Raw genomic sequence first — 5,684 nt, 5'->3', positions numbered from 1 at the left:
GACAACAAGAAAAAAAAAAAAAAAAAAAAAAAAAAAAAAAGATGAAATGCATCCAAATTGGAAAGGAAGAAGTAAAGCTGTCAGTTTCAGATGATATGATACTAAACAGAAAACACTATAAACAACATCAAAAAACTATTAGAAAAATAAATGAACTCAGTAAAGTTTCAGTATGCAAAATTAATATAAAAGAAATCTGTTGCATTTCTTTACATTAAAAATGGAGTATCAGAAAGAGAAATTAGGAAAACAATTCCATTTACTATTTCAGTATAATGAATGAAATATCTAGAAATAAATCTAACAAAGTGGTGAAAGACCTTTACACTGAAGACTATGAGATATTGATGAGAGAAATTGAAGATGAAACATACAAATGGAAAGCTGTTCATCAATTGGAAGAATTAATATTGTTAAAATGACCATACTACCCAAGGCAATCTGCAGATTCAGTGGAATCCTATCAAATACCAAGGGCATTTTCCACAAAACTAGAACTAATAATACACATTTACTTTTTATGGAAACACAAATTCTCCAAATAACCAAAAGTATCTTAAGAAGAACAAAGCTGAAGATATCACACTTCCTGATTTCAAACTATGCCATAAAGCTATAGTAATAAAAGCAGTATTGTGCTGGCATGAAAATGGACACAGAGATCAATGGAATAGGATTGAGAGCCCAGAATACAGCCATACTTATATGATCAGTTAATCTATAACAAGGGAGGCAAGAATATCCAATGGGAAAAAGAAAAACTCTTCAACAAATGGTGAAAATTGAACAGCTATATGAAAAAAAATTAATCTGAAAAACAGTTTTACACCACACACAAAAATAAACTCAAAATGGATTCAAGACTTAAATATAAGACCGAAATCCATAAAACCCCTTAAAAACAACAAAAACAGGCAACTAAGTATGCTCTTTGGCATTGATCTTAGCAATAATTTTTGGATCTGTCCCCTCAGGAAACAAAAGCATAAACAAATACATGGGACTACCTTGAACTAAAAAACTTTTGCACAGGGAAGAAAATCATTAACAAAGTTAAAAGTCAACCTACCAAATGGGAGAAAATATTTTCAAACAATATATTTGCTAAGGGTTAATATAAAAATTTCCTAAAGAAATCACACAACTCAATATTTTAAAAAAATCCATCTAGAAAAAGGAGCATCTGATCTAAACAGACATTTCTCAAAGAAGACATACAGATGGCCAACAGACACATGAAAAAATACTCAGCATCACTAATTATCAGGGAAATGCAAATCAAAACCACAATAAGGTACCACTTCACACTTTTCAGAATGGCTATCATCAAAAAAGACAAAAAAATAAAAAGTACTGCAGAGAATGTGAAGATAAGGGAACTTTTGTGCACTGTTGATGGAACTTTAAACTGGTATAGCCACTATAAAAACCATACAGAGGCGCCTCAAAATATTTAAAATGGAATTACCATATGATCCTGCAATTCTGGCATTTATTCAAAGAACACAAAAATACCAACTCAAAAATATATATGTACCTATATGTTCGCAGCCACATTATTTATAATGGTCATGATATGGAAGCAATCTGTTTGTCTATCAACAGATAGATGAATGAATAAAAAAGAAGTAGTGTTTTTTTTTTTTCATTTATTTTTATTAGTTGGAGGCTAATTACTTTACAATATTGTAGTGGGTTTTGTCATACATTGACATGAATCAGCCATGGAGTTACATGCATTCCCCATCCCGATCCTCCCTCCCACCTCCCTCTCCACCTGATCCCTCTGGGTCTTCCCAGTGCACCAGGCCTGAGCACTTGTCTCATGCATCCAACCTGGGCTGGTGATCTGTTTCACTATAGATAATATACATGTTTCGATGTTGTTCTCTCGAAACATCCCACCCTCGCCTTCTCCCACAGAGTCCAAAAGTCTGTTCTGTACATCTGTGTCTCTAAAAAAAAAAAAAAAAAGAAGTAGTGTATGTCACAATGAAATATCAACTTTGTCATAAAAAGGGATGAAATCATGTCATTTGTGACAACATACCAACATAGATGGTCCTAGAGAGTATTAAGTGAAATAAGTCAGACAGAGAAGGATGAATACTGTGTTATGATTATATATGGAATCTAAAAAAAAAAAAAAAAAAAAGCAAGCAAAACAAAACAGAAACAGACTTTAGATGCAGAGAGCAAACTTGTTAAATAGGTAAAGGGATTAAGAATAGAAGATTCCAAATTTAAAATATATTAGTTACAGGATACCAAAGAAGCTAACCTCGAACAGTTCTATGAAGACCTACATAACCTTCTAGAACTAACACCAAAAAAAAAAAAAAAAAAAAAACCCAACCTTTTTTTTCATCACAGAAGACTGGAATGCAAAAGTATGCAGTCAAGAGATACCTGGAGTAACAGGCAAGTTTGGCCTTGGAGTACAAAATGAAGCAGGGCAAAGGCTAACAGAGTTTTGCCAAGAGAGCATACTGGTCATAGCAAACACACTCTCCCAACAACACAAAAGGTAACTCTATACATGGGCATCACCAGATGGTCAATACTGAAATCAGATTGATTATACTCTTTGCAGCCAAAGATGGAGAAGCTCTACCCAGTAAGCAAAAGCAAGAATGGGAGCTGACTGTGGCTCAGACCATGAACCATATTGCCAAATTCAGGTTTAAATTGAAGAAAGTAGAGAAAACAACTAGACCATTCAGGTAATACCTAAATCAAATCCCTTAGGATTATACAGTGGAAGTGAAAAATGGATTCAAGGGATTCGATCTGATAGGCAGAATGCCTGAAAAACTTCGGACAGAGGTTCATAACATTGCAAAGGTTGTGGTGATCAAAACCATCCCTAAGATAAAGAAATGCAAAAAGGCAAATGGTTCTCTGAGGAGGCCTTACAAATAGCTGACAAGAGAAGAGAAGCAAAGGGCAAAGGAGAAAAGGAAAGATATACCCATATGAAAGTGGAGTTCCAAAGAATAGCAAAGAGAGATAAGAAAGCCTTCCTCAGTGATCAATGCAAAGAAATAGAGTAAAACATTAGAAAGGGAAAGACTAAAGATCTCTTCAAGAAAATTAGAGATACCAATGGAATACTTCACCAAAGATGGGCAAAATAAAGGACACAAATGGTTTGGACCTAACAGATGCTGAAGTTATTAAGAAGAGGTGACAAGAATACAGAGAAGAACTATACAGAAAAGATTTTCATGACCCAGATAACCACAATGGTGTGATCACTCACCTAGACCAGACATCCTGAAGTGTGAAGTCAAGTGGGCCTCAGGAAGCATCACTATGAACAAAGCTAGTGGAAGTGCTGGAATTCCAGCTGAGCTATTTCAAATCATAAAAGATGATGCTGTGTTACAACATCATCTTTTATGATTTGAAATAGCTAGGGTGAAACAGATCACCAGCCCAGGCTGGATGCATGAGACAAGTGCTCGGGCCTGGTGCACTGGGAAGACCCAGAGGAATCGGGTGGAGAGGGAGGTGGGAGGGGGGATCGGGATGGGGAATACGTGTAAATCCATGGCTGATTCATGTCAGTGTATGACAAAACCCCCAACAATATTGTAAAGTAATTAGCCTCCAACTAATAAAAATAAATGGAAAAAGAAAAAAGTGCTTCTCTTAGCGTGTTGGCAAATTTGGAAAACTCAGCAGTGGCCAGAGGACTGGAAAAGGTTTGTTTTCACTCCAATCCCAAAGAAAGGCAATGCCAAAGAATGTTCAAACTACCGCACAATTGGACTCATCTCACACACTAGCCAAGTAATACTCAAAATTCTCCAAGCGAGGCTTCAACAGCACATAAACTGAGAACTTGCAGATATTCAAGCAGGGTTTAGAAAAGGCAGAAGAACAAGAGATCAAATTGCCAACCTCTGTTGGATCATAGAAAAAGCAAGAGAGTTCCAGAAAAACATCTACTTCTGCTTCATTGACTAGGTTAAAGCCTTTGGCTGTGTGGATCAAAACAACCTATGGAAAATTCTTAAAGTAATGGGAATACCAGATCACCTTACCTATCCCCCCGCCCCGAGAAATCTGTATGAAGGTCAAGAAGCAAAAGTTAGAACTGGACATGAAACAAACAACTGCTTTCAAATTGGGAAAGGAGTACGTCAAGGCTGTATATTGTCACCCTGCTCATTTAACTTATATGCAGAGTACATCATGGGAAATGCCACACTGGATATAGCACAAGCTGGAATCAAGATTGCCAGGAGAAATATCAATAACCTCAGATATGCAGATGACACCACCCTTATGGCAGAAAGTGAAGGGGCACTAAAGAGCCTGTTGATGAAAGAGAAGAGTGAAAAAACTGGCATAAAACTCAACAGTCAAACAACAAAGGTCATGGCATCTGGTCCCATCACTTCATGACAAATCAATGGGAAAACAATGGAAATGGTGACAGGCTTTCTTTTGGGGGGCTCCAAAATCACTTATGATGGTGACTGCAACCATGAAATTAAAAGACGCTTGCTCCTTGGAATAAAAGCTATGACCAACCTAGACAGCATATTAAAAAGCAGAGCCATTACTTTGCAGACAAAGGTCTGTCTGTCAAAAACTATGGTTTTTTTCAGTAGTCAAGAATGGATGTGAGATTTGGACCTTCAAGAAGGCTGAGCACTGAAAAATTGATGCTTTTGAACTGTGATGTTGGAGAAGACTCTTGAGAGTCCCTTGGACTGCAAGGAGATCAAACCAGTCAATTGTGAAGCAAATCAATCCTGAATCTTCATTGGAAGGATTCATGCTAAGCTGAGGCTCCAATACTTTGGCCATCTGATGTGAAGAGCCAACTCATTACAAAAGTCTTCAGGGCTGGGAAAGATAGAAGGCAAGAGGAGAAGAGGACAATGGGGGATGAGATGGTTGGAAGGCTTCACTGACTCAGTGGACCTGATTGAGCAAGCTCCAGGGGAATGGTGAAGGACAGGGAAGCCTGGCATGCTACAATCCATGTTTCAAAGAGTCAGACATTGACTGAGCAACTGAACAAGTCAAGGGATATAGTGTATAGCATGAGGAATAATACTGTAACTTTTTATGGTGACAGATGGTTACTGGCCTCTACTTTACAAAAGGGTGATCATTTTGTAATATGACTGTTGAATCGCTATGTTGTACAATGAAACTAATGTAATATTGTTCATCAGTATTTTAATTTTCATGTCAGCTCAGTTGTGTCCAACTCTTTGCAACACCGTGGATTGTAGCCGCAAGTCTCCTCTGTCCCTGGGATTTCCCAGGAGTGTGTTGCTATTTCCTTCTCCAGGGGATCTTATCCAGCCAGGGATTGAACCCAGGTCTCTCACATTGCAGCAGATTCTTTACCATCTTAGCCACCAGGGAAGCACCATTTATCAATATCCTTTAGTAAACAATAAGCGATAAAACTCAACATTGAGAAGAGAGCAATGGATTTCTTATGAAATTTCAAAAGATTTGATCAGACACATCATCAAAAAGCATATACAGTGGTCAAATAATCCAATTAAAAGATGTTCAAATTCATTGAAAGTGAAAAAGAAAGTGTTAGTGGCTCAGTTGTGTCTGACTCTTTGCGATCCTATAGACTGTAGCCTGCCAAGATCCTTGCTCTATTGAATTCTGCAGGCAAGAATACTGCAGTGGGTTGCCACTCC

Source organism: Cervus canadensis, chromosome 11 (genome assembly GCF_019320065.1).
Source record: "Cervus canadensis isolate Bull #8, Minnesota chromosome 11, ASM1932006v1, whole genome shotgun sequence".
Classification (NCBI taxonomy): Eukaryota; Metazoa; Chordata; class Mammalia; order Artiodactyla; family Cervidae; genus Cervus; species Cervus canadensis.
Note: the sequence above shows the minus strand (reverse complement) of the source record.